We start from the raw sequence: 26137 nt of genomic DNA, 5'->3' as shown, positions 1-26137 counted from the left end.
TATTAATGTATTAGGAAATACATTTTTTTGTTGTTTGTTTGTCCTGTGTCCCCCTACCGCCCCACCCCCTGAGAACACCTTAAACCACTGAAGCATATAATAATTCTGTTAGGAAAAAGAACAGATTACTATAAACTAGATATTTACCCACATCTGTTAGTAAACCTATGAAAAAGTAGAGAACATCTTATTCTTCATGTTCTAGACTATTTTCCCTATTAATTTTATCTCGAAGTCTGCTTAAATGAAATGTGACTAAAGAACGTATCTATTTCTCTCTATGAAGTTTTCAGATACATCATAAATGAGCTAGCTCACTGGAAATATGATGAAGTTCAAATAATCAAGAAGGCATCCAACTACATGATAGGAATAGGTCCAGAAAAACTCCAGCTGTTTATGCAAATGCTGATACTGAGTGGCTGGCACCTTATCAAGGACCAGAGGATCAGTGACATATTTGTGTACTCTTTTAATGTGTAATGGATGTTTACTGCATCAAACAGGAAAAATCGACAGAAATTCATGGCAACATTTAAAGGATTTGCTGAACTGCGACATGCAATAGTGACTCATCTACTCTTATTCAATTAAACTTGCCTATAGGTTATACTTCAGTATTGCTATCTTGTAACTCTTCAGACTTAAAGTATTTTCTTTTTCTCAAAGCAATTTCTGAAAAGCAGCCACTCATGAGGTGTATGTTGCCAACAGACTGCTCATTTTGTTCTGTTTTTTTCTTCAGTTTGGCATCTGAATATTCTTTGTGTATTTACTTTATAATTTTATTGTTTTACCTCTAAAGAGAATTAAATTTTTAAAAAAATACAAAGATACATTTTCAGTGCAAGCTTGTATTTACACAATACAATCACTTTTCTGAGTTTCCTGTTGCAGAAGTGAATAATACATGTGCTTCAGATTATAAAGATAAGTCATTAATGGTAATAATTACTAGTTCAAAGGCTACAGATACGTACATCTACCTGTCCGGAAACACACAGGATACAGTCCATGTGAAAACAATATTTCTCCATCTGACATTTTGGAAATCAAGGATTCCTGCATTTCCTAATATATTCTCTATCCTTTACTCTTCTTTTAAGAGTTTTGGGTATAGTTTTCAATAATAACCAGATATAAAGTTGTTTGCCTTGGATGAATGAGTGGAGTAATAGCAAAGGTTATCAAAGTTAACAATTGCTTTATTTAATGGAAGAAAGCTTTCAAAATATAAAATATATAATTTGCTTCATACAAACCAATAACAGAGTATTTAAAAAATATACATTTTCTTAGCAAAAATGTTTCACCCAGTCATAATTTGTATTGATCTTAACACACACAGTTATAAAAAACACCTGCAGTATTTGAATGCCCCTTTATATAGTAGATAATTAAAAACATACTTGTTTTACAAATCTATAAGTCAGTAGAAATAACTTTTATATGTTTTGAAATAAAATTATCCATGTATTAGATATAGTAGCTTGTTTGTTTACATCTTTTGCATATGGGGACATAAGAGGTTAATTGTTGGCAACTTCTCCTGCATTGGGCATGCTCAAACACTAAGCAATGAGTATTGGAAGTGTTAACATCATCTTAGCTGACTATATTTTCAAATATTTATAGCTGGTTATTATGTGCATATATAACTTCCACCTGTATATTAAATTATACTACATAGTAAGCATGTAACCTTGTAATCCCATACTGTTAATATGGAATACAGCTGCAAATATTTTTACATTATCTTGTGATTATAGCGCTAAAACTAAAAACAATCCAAAGACCCTCAATTCTTTAGTCACATTTTAAATTAAATATATTTCATTGTGGCTTAAGAGCCATGTAATAAGAATATTCATATACTTTTTAAGATTTAATAAGTATATTTGTGTTAATTGTGTTTATCAGTCTGCGTTGCTCTTAGAAAATCCAACATAAAAGCAAATATATTGCACATTAAAACAAAATAAGTGTTCCCCATTACTACAAACACAATGTTTCCTTACATTTTCTGAAAAATAGAACAGCTGTAATTATAAAGCTATGTTTTGCCTTACAGAGAGCTTCTGTCTCAGCACAGTTTTTGTTGCAATCTTCCTAGATTTTGTAACTTTGAAACACCAGCTTTATCACGGCTCTCTTTACAGACCTGCTACTCATGCTGTATCATCTACTATAGTTATATCCTTCTGCTGACAGCAATGATTAACAAGTAGAAAAACATCTTCCAGCAGCAGTAAACCTCTGCTTCAGGGAAGGAAAAAGTCTAACCTTACTATATGGTTAATCACCTGGAGAAACTAAAGAGGAAGTAAAATTATTTTCTTCATGAAATAGGGAGAATTGTATTAAAATACTCTTTTTCTATCTTTGCAAAAAATATATTCATTTTCTGAAATTAATTTCATTGGATAAAATACAATGGTATTATTGCTTTCTTCTAAAGGAATGCATCTTTATATTGTCTGGATTTTGAAACTCCTATGATGTTAAAGGTAACATGACAATGTGTGAATTTTTAAGAGTTATGGAAGACAATAGGGAGAAGCCTATTTTCCTGCTTTCTTTCACCAATAAATGAAGTCCACAATTTCAAACCATTAAAACATAAAAAATAATAGTTGAAAGAATAACAGTAGTGCAGGGTAGAGGGAAATGCTCGAAAGAAATTTTTTTAAAAAAAAGGAATATGCTACAAATATATAGAGCATTCAAAGCAATGGAGGCCAAGCAATACTCCAGCCTTTCTGCAGCTGACAGAACAGTTCATCTGGTGCTTCACTAAGTGTGATGAGCACACTGATGCACGTCCTAGTAGTTTGCTAGTGCTAGCTACCTATTGGCTGTATCAACCAATAAACAACTGATATGAATTCATAAATGGTGTATATCCTTATACAAGCCTCATTGTGCATGGCAAAAGATATCTAAACAAAAATCTCACAGGTTTTTTTACAGGGGTTCTCTCCCAGGACAGTTACAGGGGTGTTTGTGGGGCACAGATACAATCTCTATAAACTTTTAGTGATGGGTGAACACACACTCTAAAAAAAGATTAAAATTATTCTGTTTAATCAACTGAAAATGAATTTACATTATTTCTGTAATATGATCTTAATTGTAAGAATAGAGATTAGACCCCAAAAAACACGTCTGAAACAACTAATACCTGGATCTGAAATGTTTCTAGCACAAAAGTATCTCATTAAGCACTCAATCATTGGCAAAGTATTCAATGTTCTCCCAAATGCATGAAAACCAAGATAGTAACACCTGTAGAATTAAAAAGTAAATGTTTTTCTAGGTGGCTCATCTGTGTCTTGTCATAGATATTCCCCAGCAGCAAACAACAGTGACTGACTCAAATAAGAAACTACAAAGGATTCTGCTTTCATTTAAATCCATAGTGGGAAATGAGAAATGTTCAAGTAGATACCATTCTTTTGCTGTAGAGATAATGATATATGAGGGATTTTACTTGCTGTAGAAATAAGTATATGGTTTGCCTTCCAAACATCTTCTCCCTGTTCATGCCTTTGGTGTATATCAAGACATGCATTCAGATCACTTAGCAAGAAATTTCACCACAGCCTTTTGGCAACATATTTACATTAAATTTAGTTGTCAATGTTTGGTATCTAAAAATTGATGAATCTGAAAAGGTTTTGGTATTTTTAAAAATATAGTCACTAAAATATTATCTAGGTTTTCAAGTCAAATGGAAAAACATAATTAGAATGCAGGATTGAAACTGCACATCAGCTGTTGATTGTTCATCTATTATAGCTAGACCTCTGTTCTTCACCAAGACTAATATTCAGTACAATAAAGTATTCTTTTCATCTGGTAAAAAAACAAGGAAGAAACTAGAAACATTTATTTTTCATGTCAGTTTAAGACATTCTTGAGTGGCCTTGTACATGATCAAAATCAAACTTCTAATGTGTGTGTCATCTTCCAGAAGAACCTGACAGCATTTGCTGTTAAAGTTTCATTTTCCGAAAAAAAAAAAAAAAAAAGATATTGTAAACAAAGTTCTCATGTTAGTTCAGGGAGGCTGAGGGGGGTGTGTGTGCTGTTGTTTTATTCATTTTTTGTTGGTTTGGTTTGGTTTTTTAGTATTATTTTTTCAAACTTACTTTGTTTTATTCAATTTTCTGTACTTTCCTGGCCTATTATATGGGTCTGGAAATGAACAAGAGACATGGAAATTGTAATAAGTTGCTACAATTAGTGTTCTTACAAGTTGATATGAAGGCTTCTGGCTTTTTCACGATACCATACCTTATAGACTGCAGGTTGGATTTAAATGGGTAGTAATGGAAAGAAAAAAGTTTTGGGGACAACTGAGGATGTTTTCAAGATTTCATTCATATTCATTCATTACCTGAATGTTATTACATGGCACACTGCAGAGTCCAGTTCTCAGAGGGAAAGAACTATTTTTCAGCATTGTGCTTAGCACCACAAAGTCTTTGATTGTTGAACTGAGGTATATATAAATATTGATATGAAGGCATAAAAATAAATATTTGCCTTGAGACACTCCTATAACACAAAGAAAAAATTAATTATTTGCTATATTAATAATTACTATAATAATGTTCTCAGGAAGAGAAAAACACTTTATGAGCAAGACTGAATGAAAGAATTTGCACACTACTAAAACATTTGTCCTTTTTATTTCTACTTGCTACTATACAATCACTGTGTGGGGGACAAACTTGTAAAGTGTGGAACTTGTATTCATATAATACTTACCTGAATACTCTTAGCAGTATACAATTATGTAAAAATATGTATATGGAGGATTTCTAAGTTCTTCCTGACTCCCACTCAAAAAAATAGTATTTTTTTAGTGTTAATAATTTACCTGAGATCTTTCAAGGCCTTCAGGAAGATGTTGGCTTATCTTTCTGACTTTTTGATTTCATGGATGACTAGCTATGAATTCAATTATAATATGTAAAAAAATTAATCTCTTAATGTTTTCACCTCCCAATCCCTCTCTGTTCCCTCATGCTCTGGTTGTTGTGTGAAGCAGTAATCTCTCAGACCTGTAACCAGGCTATTATCTGCTCAGACTTTTCATTGATGTCTAAAACTCCAGCTATATCATTTTCATGATATCCCTACAATACAGTCTTTCCTAGCTTTTTCTGAAAAAAAAGCCTTTACTATATGTTCTGTGGCATAACCTGTGGCCTAAAATTTTATTCTCCTGGATCTCTGTAGAATTTAGCACATGCAAGTCACCTGATCCTGAAAGAGAATAGTCACTCTGCAACTATTAAATCATCAGATCAATAAATTTTTTAAAAGGTTTTGTGTACTTGTTTGTTTTAAATGACTCTCATAACTATCCTTTAAAAATCTGACCCTGTTAATGAAGTGTTTGAGTTCCTCAAAAATTGAAAATCTTACTAGAATATTAAAAGTTGACCAACAAATAGTATGCTTCATTATAGGATAATGGTACCAACAGAGTAAGGTTGAATACTCATGTTAGGTATCTCTTCAGTTGTCACCTGATTTGAAGGTTGAAAACAAGTGTGTAAGAAATATGGAATGCTCAGAAAAGCAGTAATATAACATCCAAAGCTTAGGTCTGAATTCACTTGATTTAGGAGCATACGTCTGCTTTGATGGTCTATTGTGTAAGATTAATTGTTTTAACATTGAATAGATACAATTCAATTAAAATTAAAAAATAGTGAAGAGACAAGTCTTATACTAAGAATGATCTTCTCTGTTCTATCCCTTCTTCCCTTTTCTCAGTGTAACACTTGAATTCTGCACCTGTGCAGCTGATCACCACTGCCTTTTCACTACGTGGGGGGCAGCTTCTTGATCAGCTGCACCTAGCACACAAGTTCCCAAAGTGGGATAAAAGCCACAGCACTGATGTGCAGCTAGGTCACTGTTCCCCTTGAAGGTATGTACGCAAGGAGCAACTTCACAGTGAGGACTATGTTTCTGCAAATGACTTATTTAACTCACCAGTCAGCCAACGCTCCATTATCCAAAGGAGGTGTTTTAGGATTGCACTAGTATAAGATGACTGGTAAAAGTATAATCAGACCATGCAGAAGAGAATATATCTTTAAAGAATGCCAAAGTGTGTTTGTGTTTATTTACATTGGTAAGTAAATATTTTGATTTTTAGCTGAGGGGAAAAAAATAGTGATTAGTATTAATTTATGAAGATACACATATCCTTATGCTGTATCTTTAGCAGATAACTACAAAGAATACCAATAAAATAGTAATGTTATTAGTAAAACATTTTTGTCCAAAGTTAATAGAGATAAATAGAGAAGTAAAAAGTCTTATATTCACAATTCATCCACCCTTGATTGTGAATGAGATATTTTGTGTGTTTCAGAATAATTTGTCTTTACAATTATTATTTCCATTGAATAAAAAGGGAACAGGAATAGCTTCTTCTTATTCACAGACCTTCCCAATCTTTCTAAGCACTGACTTAATTTGAAGCTCGTTGACCCAAAAGAATCCTCACTCACTAGTCAGAGTTCTGAGCAAGTATTAATTACAAATTCAGGGGAACTTTTTGTAGTTTTGTTGTTTGGTTAGTTTGCATCTTTTTTTTTTATTGATAGAGATACTGAATATTGTCTGAGGGCGAGGAAGGAACAGGATTTATTGTATTTAGCATCAATTCACATTTCTTCTTTCCTTTGTATACTTGTTAGAGGAATCCAGGCATTTAACTTTGAATAAGATTGATACTGTATATTAAGGACCTTGGACCACTGCCGTGTATAACACACTTTCAACACAGAATTTTCCAAAGACCTAGTATGAAGTGAATGCTTAATGTGTTAATGGCCTCAGATATTTGGGAGATTTCTGTCTTATTTTTCCATTCTTGTAAACTTATAATTACAAGAAGTTCAAACTTTGAGCTAGGCTAAAAAGGCTAAAACTTCGTTGCAAGTATCATATCTTGGCATTAGAAACTGAAATCCATTACTGGCTCAAATAAATATTTAAAGATTAACCATGGCTAGGAATTTCAAATCATGATTAGATTAAGCCTGTTACACTTCAGGCACACCGCTGAATGACACAGTCCTATTTAGTAGCTTGCACGGAAACCACAGAATGTCTTGACCTTTCAATAAGTAAGATATTGACCTGTGACAGGGCTGCACACAAGTCTTTTGAATTGCCTAAATTCTATTTAAGTCTTCAACTAAGATTTCTGTCTCTGTCCCACGAGATACATTTCATTTTTACTGAATATTTAGAAAGTTTCTCTTTAGTCCTCTGGAACTGAAGGACATAACAAAATAAAACTTTCCCTACAAAGATATCCTCTTTGCCTGTTCGATTTCTTTAGAATGGGATGCTATTTCTTCTGTGGATCTAAGTGAGATAGCAGTAATGTAAGTGGTATTTCTTTCTCTCCTTCTCTGTCTTAATATTTTTTAAATTAACTAAACACTGTACAGTTTTTATACCACTTTTAATGGATAATTTCCATTTTTATTGTGCTCTTCTGCCTTTTCAGCCTGAAAAGCTGAAAGAAAATGACACTGCTGTCCTCCTTTTAAAAAAAATTGTACTCTCTGACTGTGACATCTATATACTGCTTTATGCAATCTTATGACACGAGTATGTATGAGTCGTTTGAAACAAAACGCTCATTCATATGTTTGTAAAGTCATTATATAATGACAAAACGATTTATTTTTTTTTTAGAAAAAAAAAAAAATTGTTTAGAAGTCCGTGTTAAAAAAAAATAAAAACCATTCAAGATCCATTTCTCTTCACTCTTTCCTAGTAAGGAATTTCCATTATCTTCATCAAGATGGAGCATCAACCTCTCCTTCAACAGTTTAGGGAAAAACAAGGGTTTGATACCCCTAATGCCTCCTCCTGGGAAAGGAGAGCCACAAACTCTGTGAGAGCAGAGAATTTCCTTATTTCTTTCCCCTTCCATTATTCCACTGTAAAGCAATGCGCATTTCCCTTTTTCATATGCTTCCTTTCTCATCAATACATACAACCAACTGTATGTATGACTACTCCTTCTCATTATTTCTTATATTCTTTTTCCATATGTTGGCCCTGTTAGTGACCAAGGACAGGCAAACAGTCTTAGAATCCATTTCTAAATTCATGAAGAACAAGAGGGTGAATTGGGGCAGCCAATAGAAGTTTATCAATGATAACTCCATTTAGACCAACTCTACTGGTATCTGTGGCGAGTGCCTGGTATTGTGGACAAGGGGAGGGCAACGGACATGGTATACCTTGACTTTAGCAAGGCCTTTGATACCATCTCTCATATTTTATCACCAAATTGATGGAAGTTTGCAGACAACACCAAATTGAGGGGAACTGTCAATATGTTGTACCTTAAGCCTATTCTTCAGAGGAACTTGGAGAGGGTGAAGAAATAGTGTGACAGACACCTCATGAAGTTCAATAAAAGGAAATGCAAAGTCCTGCATCTAGGATGAAACAACCCTATGCAACAGTATAAGCTGGATAATGACAGTACAGGCAGCAGATCTGCAGAAATGGACCCAGGGATGTGGCTTGACAACACGTTGAACATGAGTCAGCAGTGTGCCCTTAGACTAGAGAAGGCCAAACACATCCTGGGCTATATTAGGAAGAGTGCAGTCAGCAAGTCCAAGGAAGTGATCCGTCCCCTCTATTCAGCACTTGTGAGATTGCAACTGTAGTGCTATGTCCAGTTTTGGGCTCTCCAGTAAAAGAAGGATATTAATATACAGAAGAACCAAAAGGATGACCACCAAGGTGGTCAAGGACTGTAGCATTGTATGTATGGGAAGACACTGACGGAACTGGATCAGTTGAGCCTGGAGAATAAAAAGCTCAGGGTAGACTTTAGTCCTGCCTACAAATACTTGACTAGAGAATACAGTGAAGATGGAGTCAAACTCTTCCCAGAGATACACTGCAACAGGCCAAGAAGCAATGAACAAAATTTGGCAGATGGAAAGGATTCTTCTTGTAAAAGACCTGTGTTCAAATACTCTAAGAGGTTGCCCAGAGTGGCTGTGAAATCTCCATCTTTGGAGGTGTTTAGAACTTGATCGAGCATGGCACTGATCTGCTTAAACCTGTTTTCAGTAGGAGATGGGACTAATCACCTCCAAACATCCCTTCCAAATTAAATTATTCTATGATACTGTATTTAATTCATCTATTCCTATCAGAAACAGCTCAGTAAAGATGGAGATGATATGCTTTGAAACCTGCAGAATGGAAAAGAAAAGCATGCAAGAACAGACTTGAAGTGTTTCTCTGGCCACACCACTTAAGAATAATGTTTTTATAGGTTTTTTGGTTTAGTTTTTTTTTTTTCATTTCTATGTTCCAACACTTTCGGTTCAAACAAAGTCTAGATTTCATATCAGAGTCTGCAAGAGGGTGAAGAATTTTCCAACCAACCAAATACGTAACTGCATTTCACTTAAACTTTCAAATTACAAATCCTATTACAAATCAGAAAAGCTTAATTTTTTTTTTTTTTTTCTTAGGATGGATTTTGTTAAATTAGCTCACCTATTCTTCCACAGATACAACCCATTTCCATATAGGTAACTATGGTTATTGCTTGTGTGCTTCTGGTATGCTTTTTTTTTAAAGTACTATTTTCAAGAAAAATGTGGGTGTGAAAGTGTTAGAAGACAGACGTGCTTTTATTGAAGTCATAGATCTTTAGAAACTTGCTTTCATAAACAAGTGCTGCAAGAAGTCTACTGAGTTTACCAAATACACATTAGAACAGAGAATTCATTCCAGGAATTAACATACTGTAATACAGAAGGAAAGAAGGGAACTAACTGCTTCAGTGATGCCCACAGCAGCAGGCTTTTACAACAATAGCAGTATCAGCAGCAAAAAATGCCTTTTTTTTTGTTTTTTTTTTTTTTTTTTTCCTCTCCACTGTTTATAAATGAGATTGAGCATATGGATACTTAATTAAGGTTATTTCATTAGATCAGACTAGAGCCCTCCAAACAATCATAAAAAGGGTTTTCCATGCATAATGGTTTATGTAGGCTTTTTAAAACACCCGTTAATACATTAAAAAGCACAGATTCATCCTGAAAGAAAATAGTCTTACACCTGCAGTTTTGCAGAGGTTTTTTTTTTATGTTCAGAATGACTTCCATAATTTAACGTACAGATGCATTATTTAATGTATATTCCAGTTCTCACTTAATATCTTCTGTTGTTCTTATCTCAATTTCTGAATAAAGTACTATTTATCACCTTCTAGCTGTTGATCTAATTGGTATTCTAACTCTTCCAGTTGACATCCTCCAAGAAACCAATTTCCTTTTAGTTCTCATACGTAAAACAGCATGTTCAATTTTCCCTTTCCTATGCAGCTTCGAGGTCACATCTTCTTTCCTAACCAGACCCTTCTAAACCTTCCTCCTAACTTTTCGGGTAATGTCCCAGGTCCCCAGTTCAACCAGTTCCAACTTTCCTCCCCTTGGTTTATAATCATTATCTACCTGAAAAATAACTCTTCTTCTCCCCATTTCTTGTTATTTTTCAGCTCGAGTTTCTTTTCTCAGCTATCTCAACAGATTCTGAAGCCTAGACACTTCCAAGGTTAAAGTGGCAGATGAATAAAAAAAGTTTTAGTTACCTCTGTGCATAAAGACCACTTTGACTCCCATGTAGGTGCTTAACTTTTATTACATGTATTTTTAAACTTCTAAACACTAAAAATTTAACTGTATGTCACTAGAGACAATCATGTTTCAAAATCAAAATTCCACACTGGTTGTAACAAGACATCTTTCCTAAGACATTACGTCCCATGAAATTACAATGACTGCAGAGCATGCAGCAACCTTGCTTTCTAAAAGGATTTCTTTCGGGTTATAAGAAGCTTTCAATAGTTAATATTTTGCTACTGAAATCTGGAGAGGAATATTCATTACTGAAGAATGAGAAACCATATGTGGAAATATTTACTTTCATTAATATCAACATACTCAATGTCATCCAGGAAAAGCTATATATTCTGTGTTCCATACATTGTATGTTCCAGATACGCAGTGATAGAATTTCTAAAGGAGATAATATACATGCAATATGTTAAGTGCAATAGTTATAAAGGGAACTCAGAAATGCAGATTTTTTTAAAGTTCCCATACTTCTATAATGTGGACATTCTGCAACCATGCAAAATTAATCATATGGATTAATTAAAAAGACTCAATAAGCAAGGAGATGGACAGCATTAACACCACAAGATACTAATATAGTAGAAAAATATAGTTGAGCAGAAGACAAGAGAAGTTAATTTTGTCTCAACTGAAGTTAATTATTAAAATATAGATAAAACTACATACAAATATAGAATATTCCCTAAAACTCTTGGTAAATTATAGAGGAGTGCTGAGCTATTAAATCAATCTTTATATCAATTTGTTCTTAGGATCCGGCATTAATTTTATTCTGACAGCTTGACATTCAGCTCACTGCTGGAACTAGGTGAACAATGTAGTGATAAAAGAAAAATTTTAAATTATGTATAGGCTTCTGTTTAAATTCAAGTTTGTACTTTAATTAGGAATCCTACTAAGATTTATTCTTTGAAGGATCATGTGTCCTGGTTTGGGCTGAAATAGAGTTAATATTCCTTTTCAGGGACTAGATGAGTGCTGTGTTTTAGATTTAGCTTTGGGTTTGGTATGGGAAGAATGCTGATAGCACACTGATGTTTTCAGCTGCTACTGAGACTTCAAGGACTCTCCGACTCCCCATGTCCTGCCTGTGCACAAGGGCACAGGAAGCAGGGATGGAGCACGGCCAGAGCACCAGACCCTAATTGACCAATGAAATATTCCATATCATGGAACGTCATGCTCACTATATAAAGGAGGGGTGGTTGGGAAGGAGCTCTCGCTTCTGGGATTGCGATTGCGGGATCTTGGTATCTCGGGGTTGCTAGCCAGGAACGGGCTGGGTATTGGTTAGCGGGTGGTGAGCTATTACGTTGTGGATTGCCTGTTTATATATTTCTTTTTCTTCCCTATCACCATCATTGTTCTCATTTTATTTCCATTATTAAACTGTTCCTATCTCAGCCTGCAAGTCTCCCTTCACCCCTCTAATCCCCTCCCCCATTCGCAGGCGGGGAGGGGGAAGGGAGGGTGACCAGCTGCGGTGGTTGGTTGCCGACCAGGCCCATAACATGACACCATGTTGTAGTTGATGTTTTTAAACTTACAAATTCTCAAGGAGCATCTAGATATCTGTTCCAAAGAAAAAGACATTATTAGGTACTGAAGTCTAATTTGAAATGTTAGTTTATACAAAAAGTATCTTACTCTCAGATGCCTGACTATATAAAGATACCAAAGAGATGAATCCTATATTTGAAGGAAGAAAATGAATTATTTTTCCAAAGTTAACATAAGTGAAATGAATGCTGGTTCCACCAAAATTTCACTATCGATTTCAGCCTCAATCCACAGGATATAAATAGGGAGTAGAGCCAAACTTTTATATTGCCTTAGAAAAGGTCACAGTCTTAATGTTCATGGCATGTTTTCTGAAAGCTCTTCAAACTTATGCTTTTCATGATGTATTTAACCTGCATCTTTCAGTATCTAAATATACTGATGGGGTTTGGCCTGAAACTTGCTACTGTTTTCTGTGCTTCAACTTCTGTGTCTCAAGTCTTAAGTCAATTATTCATACCTACTCCCATATAACTTCCTCTTCCTTGATTTATAGAATTGTATAAATGTCCTGGTTTTGAGTGAGCGGTGGGTTTTTTTGGTAGAAGGGGAGGGGGCTGCAGTGGTGGCCCCTGTGAGAAGCTTCTCAAAGCTCCCCTGACTCCAGATCAGACCCACCTCTGCACTAAGGCCGAGCTGATTAGCTACACCTCTCTGAAAAGGTATTTAAGAAGGGACCTGATAAGGAGGAGTTGCAGCAGCTGTGTGAACACCGAGGTCAGTGGAGGAACAGAGGAAGAAAGGAGGGGGGAGGTGTTCTGGAGAAGAGATCCCCCTGGATCATGTGGTGAGATGGCAAGGCAGTCCCCGCTGCCACCCAGGAAGGTCTACAGTGGAGCAGACACTGATATATGGACTGCAAAGGGTCTCATACAGCATTTAAGGTGGCGACAACAAAAGTCAGCCAGGATCCCGTGGGAAGAAGCAGCCCCCACTGTTGTAGTTCAGTGCTGGGAGGATTGCAACATGCGAGGGTGTCCCACACCAGAACAGTTCAGGAAGGGCTGCAGCCCGTGGGAGGGACTAAAGTTGGAGAAAGTTTGTGGACTGTTGCCTGTGAGAAGGGGACCACACTGGAGTAGGGGGAAGAAGTTCCAGAAGTTTCCCCCCCGAAGATGGAAGAAGTGGCAGCATTGACTGCACCCCCCATTCCCTGTCCCTGTGCCACTGGGGATAGGAGGTAGAGATACCAGGAGCAAAGCTGAGCCCGGGAAGAAGGGAGGGTGTTCTCAAGATGTGGTAATGCTTCTCATTGTCTGACTCTTAAGTGTTGTTGTTAGTGCCTGTAATAAATGTATGTTCTTTTTTTCTTCCTCTAACGAGTCTGCCTTTTGCCTGTAACCATAATGGGTGATGTGCCCCTCCCTGTCCTTATCTGGAATCCCAAGCGTCGCTTATTTTCTCCTTCTCAGTGCTGGGGGGGAAGGGGAAGTGAGTGGCTGTGTGGTGTTCAGTTGCCCTGTAAATTCAAACCACGACAATACTACACACTCTGACTTGCCTAGTGGAAGATCTCTGAGACTGGTTGATTCTACACCTCAGCTGTAAAGGACTGTTTCCACATATAGAAATATGTAGGACAATTAAGGCATCACCTCAGTGGTGTTGTTTACTCAGTTAATTTAGGATGTGATTGTTGGGGATTAGGTGCTTAGATTATGTAGGGATAATGAATGACGAATGAGAACTAACCATTTATTATGAAATGTGCTGCCAACAAATGTCAGTCAGGCAAAGTTTCATCTTAAACTCCAAATGCAGCATGATTTATCAGTTTTCTAAACATTCCCATCATGGCCACCTCCAATTCCTAAAAAAAAAAAAAATACACAGATATGCCTATAAATAGTCACATAAACTGTTCAGGATGCCACTGCAAGGCTGGAAAAATTTAAGGAGAAACAAGGAAAGAATGCACATTAGCTTCAGTATTGAGGTGGTGATCATCCCATGCAAAATAGAAGAACTTTTGCAGCATGACTGGAGGAGGCCACACCTTAGAACCTACCAGAGTCTTCTAAGCACCAAACTCCCAGTTGTGGTGGGGGTCTAAATTTTCAGACTGAGGGTGGAGTCCTCAGTTTCTTACTTCAGAGATGAGGACCTGATTATCAATTACCACAAACCCAAGAAGCCTCAAAGCTCTGGAATCCCTGGGAGCTCCACTAATCAAGTTCACAGGAAGGAAATAAAATAAAAATCTGTCAGTTGATATCTTAGGTCAAAAATTAAAACAAGCAATCCCTCTCCATGAAACTACTGTTACTTGAATACCTAGTATTTTCATTGCTTTATCACAAATGCAAACAATTTTAATAACAACATTTCTTCCTTCACTGTTTCTTTCAAAATAAAATCAGCAATATAAAGTAAAAATAAGTAGTTATTCCATTTAGATTAATAGAGTTTCACCAAATTAATAAACAGGCAACTAAGTGAAGTTTGTCTCAATTTCACTTCTGCAAAATCTAAGGTACATACAATGTGCCTAACCTTACATTTTTATGACCAACTTTATTGATTTCCTCAGATGATTTGTAGTAACTTTGGAGTGGCAGAAAAAGGGCTTTGTTGTAATACTACTTTCCATCATGATTCAGTTATATCTTAGCTCTAAAAAAAAAAAAAAAAAAAAAAAAAAAAAAAAAATCACCTACTATAAAACAAATATTAATTTTAACATTAAGTTTCATATTCCTTATACTGTGGAGGAATGAATGAGTTGATGAGTTGTTCTAATGCCCACTTTGGTGCTCTGGAAATTCATAATAGAGCAGGGCAGAGTTAGACCTGGCAGTTCATCAGTAAAGAAACTTAGATCAATTAATCTTTCAGAGGATTGTTAATACACTGAATGGTATCCATGTTATCAATTTGGAGCATTTAATTTTGGATACATCAGCCACAGTGGCAAAACTGGCTGAAGAAATCGGTACTTTTTCCTGTATGTATTAATTTTGCACATAGTTTGCCAGCTGTGCCAACACATTTGTGTGTATGGTTGATTATATGAACTAGGTCATTGAGGTGATTTATGTAGGAAAATAAAGACAAAATATTTTAGTCCAATTTCTGCCTTTCAATCATTCCAGTAATAGGGGTTATTACATGGATTCACAAACAGTAGTCACTGTACAGCTATATGGGAGGAAAGACAAAATGCAATTCAGAAGCAGGATAAGATCTGAAATATTTTAAGCTGTATGTTGAAAAAAATGTGGTATGTTACTTTTCAACACACGTTAGATGACTGTTGAGAAAACTGTTATGCAATTACGGGAAAGAAACAAGAAAACAGAGTGCCAAAAATACTTCCCTGAGAAAGAGGCAATACCAATAAAAATCAAATGCTTATGTTAGGATTATTTATGACTTCACAGAGTATGGTACAAAACAAAAATAAATACTACAGGAGAGAAGTACAAGAATTTCCAAGGAAATTTTCTGGATATTTACACATTTTAGGTACATGTGGTATTTTTTGTTATTGCCTTTTAAAGGACGAGATGTTGAATTTCACAATTTGTATAGTTTTGGAGATCAGCTGATTAGAAGTTTTTGTTCAATTAAAATATTCTTATTTTTATGAAATCACCAGCTTTGACTAATTTCTTCTCATGAAAAATATCAACCCAAACCTGAAATATTTACAAATAAAAGAAAAAAAATTGAAACGTATTTGAAGTTAAACTTGAGAAAGATTGAAGCTAAAAGAAAAAGCTCAAAGTCATCTTAAATTTCCTTCAAAGTACATAAATTAAATATATTTTGGTTTTGTGTCCCTTTTAGAGTTTAACAAAAGAAAAAAATCATGACATCTCAATTTTTCCAGAGACAGAAATGTGTACTTTGACAAAACTTAATTCTGAAAGAAACAAAACATATGGTTTTAAACTGTATTTGACAGGACTGTATTTTTTCTTTGTATCACTTATTATCAGTGCAAATTAAAAAGAGTATCTTAGAAACTGTTCTGTATAGGCAACTAAGTGCAGATTCCCACTCTGCTAAATGAATTCTGAGAAATTTGCAGAGCAATACAGATAAGAAAGGAGCCTTGATCATCCAAAACTAGTGTGAAAACCTATAAACCTCTTTAGTTTCTCCCATTTCAAAACTAGTAAAATGCTTTGTTTCATCTCCACAGTAGTGTAAAGCAAATGTTAATGAAAAAACCTCTGTCACAGGAAAAAAAGCTGGCTTTGGCCTGGCTTATTCAAGGTAATAAGGTACTGAAATTAATCAAGCTGATAGTAGAAGTATCCTGTTTTATTCTCTCAAGGAATTATATTAACACATTTTCTTCTTTATGTCTGAAAAAAGTGAAAGCATGATCAGAAAAAAAAAAAATGGATTCTCTCCAAATACCATGATTAATACAACTAATATACTTCTTTTTATTGTTTTACTGTTCTAGTCTTCTCTAACTATAGCCCATTATAATCACTAAAGAAAGAAGGAATGTCAAAAGGCTGTTCTCTTAATCAGTTGCTGAATTAATGAAGGTGAAACTTGTGGCTGTCATTAAAAAAGGGAATATATTTGGAGTTAGGTGAAATCTTGAATTTTCCAGTTCCTGCTCTCTGTACCATTTTCATTCTGTCATTTCCAAATGGACTGCTACTCTGGAAAATATGATCATTCATTTCACCACCCAAGATTACATATTTACTGTATAGATTCTGGACAATGTGAAGTTTTCACTTTAATAACTTTTTTTATTAGTGACTATTTCCATTTCCTCAATAAGGAATTACATCTAGAAAGATTCTTCATATCAGCACCAAATGACACGTCAGAGTCTCACAAGAATTAGTCAGAGAACATCTCTGTCCCAGAGGTTGAAGACATTTAATCATTTCTTCACTATTCTGGGCAGCTGCATACTGGCCTCATAGCCATCACCTGCTTCTGTGCTGTCAGCTACTGTACATTGTAATATAAGGGCTACTTTGCATGTTGCTTTACCAGGAAGAAATGCCACTAACTGTGACAACAATCCTAATTAGTTGTTGAAATACCATTGTGAAGATCTATCATCAGTGATTACTCATCTCTTTAATGGTTCCTTCAAACAGAAGCTCTGTTTCAGCTATTTAGAAAATGGCCAATATCATTATCATTCCCTGAGGGGCTTATCTAAGCACTCTGAAGGATTACTGTCCAATTTTACTTTTAAGCAAGGTTGCAAAACTCATGAAATAGACACTTTTCAGGGGAAAAATAAAATATCTTTACAGCAACTATTTCAGCCACAGGAGGTTGGGAGCAGTTACATACCTCTAGGCAAACTATAACACAGCAATTATAAGGAAAGCATCTTCTGAAGGACAGAGAGCGAAAAAGATTTTAAGAGAATAAGACCAGTAGGGGATAAGAAGAAAGAAAATTATTATATTCAGGACTAAAAACAACACATTTCATTTGCAAAACTTCCTATTAGTATAACAAGCTAAAATAATACCGAGACAAATGTGGCCTGACGGTGTAGGCCAGTAGGATAACTGTGCTGTAACAGACAAACCATAGACAGCTGTTTGAATTAAAAAATTTCTAGCAAATCCAACATTAACAATTTAGTTAAGATTAGAACATATTACAATGTTACACAACATATTTTTGGTTTGCATCATATCTATCACCACCCTTCAATGCCTAAAAAACACGATGCAAACTGCTTAGAGAAAAAAAATACTTAACTCTTCAAACAGGTATTCCAGACCTCCCCAAACTATCCCAAGAATTTAATGTTTAGAGGATGAACAAGCTACTATACTTAACATCCAACCCCAAGACTGAAAGAAAGATAAGTTAAATGACAAAAAAAAAAAAAAAGCCTGAAGTTTGTTATAGAAGAGTCTGTATCTGAAACGGATAAACACATTAGCATGAGTTTATGTATAGCAACTGATAATATCAGTGATCGGTAGTAAGTGTTTTAGAGGATATCGCATTAACAAATATACATTAATAAATAAAATCCTGATCAAATTATGGTTAACCTGTCCATATAAAACTGTTAATTATAATAATACAGCTACTGACATAAGGCAATGATTTCTCTACTTTCTAGTTCCTTAAACCTAAAGCTTTATGCAGTATGCAATGAACACACTGGCTGTGAAATCTTCGGATTCTTTTACTCAATTCTTTGTACTGAAATTATCTACTACTATAAAATATATTGTTATTAGGAATGGTATTTTATAAAGAATACATAAAGTTTTGCAGGAGACTGACAGTATGTAAAGCCAAGCATATGTGCAAGCATTAGCAGAATCAGAGTTATTCTTGAATATAACTATTATTTTCAGTGGAAAGTTCAAATATTTGCTAACTTAAAAGTGAAAGACAATAGTAAGTATCTGATAATAACAGTTTTACTAGCTTTTTAAAAGCATATTTAATTAATTAGAACTCTTTCCATTACTTTGAATTATAAAAGCCAATTTTTAATTAGCTGCCATGAGGAATATTGTTAAATTTGGACACCTAGTTGCCTTTATTTATTATTTGTAGAAGTATTATTTGTAGTTCTATATTTCTGTTAAAGTTGTCTTAACTATAGAGATTGGGTGAATCCACAGGTAATTTTCTGCTAAACTGTAACAAAAATTACCTCAGAATTAGACAAATAAATGCATGCTCCAATAAAATTCATCTTGGAAAAAATAAATAAGAAAAACAAAATCTTTGTTATATATAAAGGTTTAATATTCACAAGTGATACATACATATTTCACATTATAATCCTTGAGAAGTATAAAGCAAAATGGGAAAACTGAGTCCTAAATTTATATAATTTCTATGTGAACTCAAGATGTGCTTCTCTATGAACTGTGCTCAGCACATCTTCTGTTGCTCTGAGCAGAATTTAGACCTTGTGATTCCTTTTAAAAAAGGGCAAAACAAAAAAACAAAAACCACAAAACAACCCAAGACCTATTTCTTTGTAGTTTGCAATTATATATTTCACATAGATACCAGATATATGCTCTTATTCTCTTCAGCTATTAGAGACACATTTCCATGCACAATATTATTTTCCCGATTCTATTTATTTTGGCAGACTTCTCACTTTGGTCCTATTCTCCACTCCTCTCGTTTCTTCTTTGTAATTCCCCCATCTTACCATCTGTTTCCAGTTCCTGCCTTTACCTGTGCGATCTCTCACCTGTTTTTGACCTTGTCCATCTCTCTCTTTCTCTCTCCTTTTTAGTCCTCTTCCCTAACTTGTCTGTCCCTTGTTTCCAGCTTTCAAGTTACTTCTTTAGCCACTCTCCAGTTCTTACTCCTTCTAAAATCTCAATCAGAGCTTTCTAACCATCACAGTGTATAGGTACCAGAAAAGAGATCATAGAAGACACATGGTTTCTTACATGATTTAAATCTGGCCTGTAGCACATAGCTGTTGATGTTTCAGGGCAAGTCGTTCCTGTCTTGCCACCATCATTCATTCCTGCAACAGCAAATGTGCAATGCTATCTGAGTTCTGCAATCTGATAAATCCTCTAAGCAACATGCATAAACTAGGAGTTCAACCAGATCTGGAAAAGCACAGCCCTGAAAGATTGCTTCCTTTAAGCATTTCAGGCCCTCAAAACAGAAAAGTTGCCCAGTTTTGCAAACAACTCACCTGAGTTTAAATTAGAAAAAGAATAAATAACGTATTTTCCCTGTAGTCTTATTTTTAGGATATGTACTATTCTGGCTGAAATGTTTTGCCTGAATTTTTCGCAACTGTTAAGGAATATTTGAATGTATCCTAAAGGACTATCTGAGGACTGAGTTAGAAAACCTAGAAAGGGACTGCCTCCTATTCCCATGTCATTGCTGAACTTCTTTTCTAAAGCTGACATATAGTAATATCTCATTGTAAGAAGCATCTAAATCATTATGAAAGCTGATAATGAAATAAATAAACAAACCCAGCAAAATTAACTTGCAGATTAATTCTAGCTGCTTTCCTACACCCGTTTAAAAAGCTAGGAGATTTAAAGACAATCTCTCCAGGTACTGATATCTGATACTAGAAAAGAGCATGCAGGAAGAAAAATAGATATTGACATAGCAGAATGTACCAGCTGAGGAACTGCTGAGGACTGTTATCATGTAAGCCTACTGTCGAGAGAGACTGAAGTGTTCTTTTCCAGCTGTCTAGTATATCACTGGTATCAACCCCTGCAAATTTATTATGTCTGGTAGTAGCTCACATTCTGTGAAAACATCAATTCCTGCAACAGTATCATTACATGACAAGGATGGAAATATTCTTGGAACAATATTCCATTATTATTGTTTGAAGACATTGATTTGTTCACTTTTTTTAATATTTTTTTCACACAACATTATACTTTAATAACATTAAGATTGACTCTCAGTTCTGCAATACAATGACCTAGAAACACAGTGCCTACTACAGAATATTCAGTAAAATTCTGTAGGTGGTCCTAAGTGATTTCAAGGACTGAGTTTGATGAGAACATATTTTCTGCACAGTGCTCCAACCCAAATAATACAACATTATTTCAGGTCAATCAAATGCAAAGAAAAACATGAACAAAAGAAAACAAACCAAACCCCCATACTCTATTTCACAAGACTCAATACATAGAGCTTGACTGGATGTGAAACAATGCCACTTTATTTTGTATTATCGAAACTATAAAAACAAACAAATTCCCCTTAATATTTAAAAAAGGAAAATTAAAAAAATCATATTTCAGAATTCTTGATACCTATTCATTGGCTGATGAGTGTCACATTTGATCTGTATTTGTTTGTGACTCTCATGCTCCCAAATCCATGCCTTTACATAGACCAAAGAGAGTATCTTGGCTAACAGGTTTAAATACCTCTTTCCATTGTGTTTTCTACTTCTTCATTAATTTCAGAAAATTCATGTATCTCTCTTCTGTGGAACATTATACAGTATTAATTTAGTCATTACAAAATACCCCTCTTCCTAAGGAAAACAGTCCGATATAAATAATTTATTTATATAAGTTCTGTGGATAATTTATTGTGAAACATCCTCAAAGGGATGGTGAAGGGAAATAAAACTTGACTTCTGAAAAGAAGCTGTGAAGGATAAGGTAATATAAAATAGAAACATCTACTCTTACCCAGAGATCTCAATCAGTAAGTACAACTAGGAGAGATTTCTGTAGGGGAGGGATAACGTAGGAAGTTCTAATCAGATTGACATGGAGTGAGGTAACTCAGGATCACAAAAGACTTAAAATTAAATGAGAGCAGGCAGGTAACAAGTTCCTTTTTTTAATAGCTGCTTGCCTTCCATTTCAAGATATCCAGATCACACAATTTGTAAATCCAGGTGTCAGGGTATGAAAATGTTAAGACTTCTGAAGCAGGAGTCACTTATCCATCTGGCAGGCAGGAATGAATGCTGCAGAATAAAGCTTCTCCGTTTTGTTTCAGTAGCACATTATATAAAACAAGTGAGCAAGGACACCTTGGCAAATAAAACAAGAAGTATATAAAAAAAAAGTGTCATATAATTTAGCAAGCATATGAGGAACAGCTCACCCAATGACAGCTACAACAAAAGAATAATCCAGTAATGGCTCCTTGACAGTTTATTTTCACTGCATATGCTTAGGCACTACATGCCATTTATTTTCTAAGCAGCTTAGCAGATGGGAGGTAAGTAGGATGATGATTATAATTCAATATAAAATACATATTTAAATAAAGTTGGGGGTCTGACTTAAGCCCTTAAAAGTCAAAATACATAAGTTAAGTCTCCAGCAACATCCTTAGCTCAGCTGCTATTCTTAATTTCTAAAAGTGATACAGTCTCTTATCGCAGGCTTCCACACCACTGGACAATGTAGTATTGGTATGAGGGAAGAATTAGTTCCAGCAGCTCCTGAAGAACAAGATTCTACACCACAAGCAGTTTGACACAATTTCTAACAGGCTGTTCTCCACTTTTTTTTTTTTTTCTTTCTCAGTTGAAACAAGGTTTTATACTTCCATTTTTTTTTTTTTTTTTTTTTTTGGGGGGGATATCTTTTCTTTCATACCTACCTAATCCCACTTACTAAAATGTCTCGGCAGATTGGTATCTTAGAAAAATACTACTATTTCTAATTTAGACAGGTGAAAAACAGAAGGGTTATGTAGTTTGCTCAAGTTTACTCCAAAAAGTCAGTGCCATGATACAGCATTTTATGAATTTCCTGAATTCCAGGTAAACCCTTCCAATAACTTCAAGCTTTTTGATGTTTTTGAAAAAATATTGTTTCAGGGAAGAGATACAGGAACATGCCACTAGAGAACATAAAGGAGAGGTGAAAAGAAACTTAATTCTGAAAAGGAAATTATATTCCCGTTTATTATTACATTTCCAGTAAATTATAAGCCAATAAGGCATGAAACCATCAAGGCAAATGCAGCATCATATTGCAGTTAGAGAAGCTGGAAGATGGTCCTCAGTGGATTTGATGAATTATGATACTGGATTGAGTATCTACCACTGCAAATATTAATTTAGGGATGAAATGTCTCAGTCAGACATTCAAGGCTTACACCTGAAGGCTGTTGTTCATTACCCACTGCCACAATAAGAAAAAGGGAGGCAAACAACTATTAATGCAGCTTATTAATATTTTTAACAGATTTTAACTATTTAGTTAATTAAGGGTCAGAATGACTTTAGGTACAAACCTCAGAAATAGAAGGATGGGGGAAGGCTTAAAAGTGGGATACAGAATATAAGGATGGGGGAAGACTGAATTTTGTCAGGTATAAGTATCGTGTGTAGAATAAATGAGTATTTCCAAGAACCTGGAGTACAAATAATAGTGCTTACAAAAAAAAAAAAAAATCAATATCACATCCTCTGCCTGTCCATAGGATGAACATTCATGGAACATTCATTTAGATAAGTTAATGGTAGCTTTGATAAATGCGTGAAAGAAAAATCCATCTTAAACACAAGAAACTATCTTAGGCTCAGGAAGCATTGGAGCTGCATGTCCTTAGCAGTACAAATGCACACTGATAAAAATCTGTGTGCTTGATTTGCTCTTACTGCTTCTCCATCTACTGATAGGCAGGGTAGTGGTCTTCATACTCATTTGATTTCCAGTACACTTCTTTTCACAATGACTAGAGGTATTAGAATAAAATTAGAAAAAACATGAAGACAATTAATTTACTACTATGATCAATTCTCTCAGATCTCTTCCAAAGACCTTAAGTCTTAATCTTCTTAAAAGCCTATATGATTTCGAGGTGGTGGGGGAGTGGTATTTGTTTGTGGCTGGGTATTTTTTTTTTTAAGAGCACACCAATTTTCAACAGTTTCCAAGTTTGTCCCCCGAAACTTTTTTTTGTGGCAATACTTTGACTTCCTGAGATCTGACATGTTGCAAGATCAAGATTCAGGTTACTATGTCACATCATGCATATGACATCAGTATATGAGACTGAGATGTGAATTGTTAACAAGAGACACAAAATACTATTCAGCACAAATAAATTCTTTGTAAAGGAAGATTAGAAAATACAGTACCAGATGTACCTCATTAGTACCTCCCTGTTCTTATAAAATCCACCCATATCAACAGGTCTGCTATAGAGTATACGGCTCAAACAATAACACATAGCATCAAAACACATTCTTAAGACCAACCAAAGTTCTTCCCACTCTGAACAATGTATTTGATCTGTTAAACTTAAAGTAAAATGAAATACATACAATTCTTCCCCTCTCCAGTATTACATCATAAATTCCTTTAAAGGCTTGCAAGTTTAATTCCATCAGCTAAATTATGTTAAATCCAAATTGCTTTTCCCTGTCACAGTATTGTTACTCTAAGCGCAGACAAATTTTTGTTTATTTATTTATTTGTTATTTGTTTTCCCAGGTTCTAGGACTGAATGAATTTACTGTTGCAAGCAAGCATGGTAGCAATCTAACTGATGGAGTTCTGCCCTCTTTGCTGCAGGCAATGTGATTTGTAAAATAATAAGTATTTTATTTTACATCTCATATCCCTGAACTCAAGGTAAGTTTCAACAGTCTACCTTCTCCAACAGATAACATGAGGAACTCTTCTGTGAGGAGGTAAAAAGTCCCTGCATGGAGGCTCCCATCAGACCTTGCTGCTGCATGTTTTAGAAACTTGAGATTTTTGTAGAGATTCTTAATGTCTAGCTGAATTTCACCTTTAAAATTAATTATTACATCTCAGTATTTTTACAATTCTCTCATTCACAAGAACATTTGTTTGTGGGAAAGCAGGTGTTCTACTGTACCATCGAGATGATAATTAAGTGTCCTGACCATGGTAAAATACAAATGCTAAAGGCAGTACTTTCACTAATGAATTTGTTTTCAGAAGCATGTCTTTCCATCAGGTACGTATCTTGAGAAACACCTATACTTCTTAAAGTGGTAATACTGGAAGCCATAAAACCATCAGTGTAATAACCTCCTAATTTTTATGCTGCTAGGTTGGAGGCTTTTTCTCTGTAATGTGTGATACTAACAAGAGTACAACGAACAGCCGTTACCAACTACTTAACCAAGGCAGTTACTGACTTGCATGCATGCTTTGGTATATTGGAACAGTCACTGGTAGACACTCTGAGAAGTGAAAAGGTCGGGGAAGGAAGTCATAACGTAGCTACTGATTTTGGTTTATTGATAAAAGAAACTGTTACTGAAGGAGTCACCTCAGGTCATTAGGCAACAAGTGGGATATTTTCAACACTAATGAGACAGGAATATTTGTTATACCTTGACTCCAAAAATAAAAACTCCAATCCTTATTATTTAATGTTAGAACAGAAGGTATGTACCCAGGCTAAAAAAACCTTTCTACTCTGATTTTACTACTTTGGACTCAGCATCAAAACTTTCACATATGGCTGGATCGTATTCAGTAAGTGACCCAAAATATAATATATACATAGCGGATGCGCAACTACCTGCTTCTCTCTAACACATACCCCGTTAATTGACAGGTCAATGTATTGGTTTCTCTTGGTGATAAAATTCAATTTTACAATAACTGTATCATCTTATTGTCATCCTAATAAAGGATAAAAAGATCAAATTGAAGAAGCTCAATTAATGAATTGATGAAAACACAAAATCAATCAATAGGACAGAGCCATAGGTTACCAATAAAAAAGAAACAATATGTCAATTCAATGACTGATGTTTTGACACATTTATTTTCCACTTGTTTTTTTTAATTAAGAAAAAAAAGAAAAAAAAAAGAAGAAAAAAAAAAAAAAACAACAATGTTATGTTATATTCCTTTCATTAATTAAAAGCTTGCAAAGTTTCTGCCATTTTCTTATCCCTCTTGGAACAATTTCCAGAGGCTCATTAAAGACTGAAATCATCTTCAGTAGCCAGACCTCAGAACAGAACACATTTTAGTGTGCATCAGCAGGATCTTATATGTATCTTCTATGCACTATCACAGCAGAACGGTACAGTTTTAATGCTGCCTTTGCACAGAAAAGAATAAGATGACCAGTGAAACATATGCTGAAATTAAGGTTTGTATTGGTGTATCTAATGTATACTACCTCCTATAACATATATGAATCTTTGCTATGAACACCAGAAGATATTCAACACCATGTGGAAAGAGATTACATAATTAATTTGACTAACTACTTCTTGACAGACTATTTGGCATACAACTTCTGGTAGCAACCAAATTAGGTTGACAACAAGCTCCCATAGGGAACATGTTAACAGTAACAGCACATACATACATGACACGGCCTCTTCAGAATAAAATTTAGTTTCTTTTGTCAGAAAGTCCAGAAAACTCATGAAATTAACTTAAAAAAAACAGAAAGAC

The sequence above is a fragment of the Tyto alba genome, unplaced genomic scaffold (assembly GCF_018691265.1).
Source record: "Tyto alba isolate M040663 unplaced genomic scaffold, T.alba_DEE_v4.0 Super-Scaffold_6, whole genome shotgun sequence".
Lineage (NCBI taxonomy): Eukaryota > Metazoa > Chordata > Aves > Strigiformes > Tytonidae > Tyto > Tyto alba.
The sequence above is the reverse complement of the archived record's forward strand: the minus strand, read 5'-3'. Positions refer to the sequence as shown.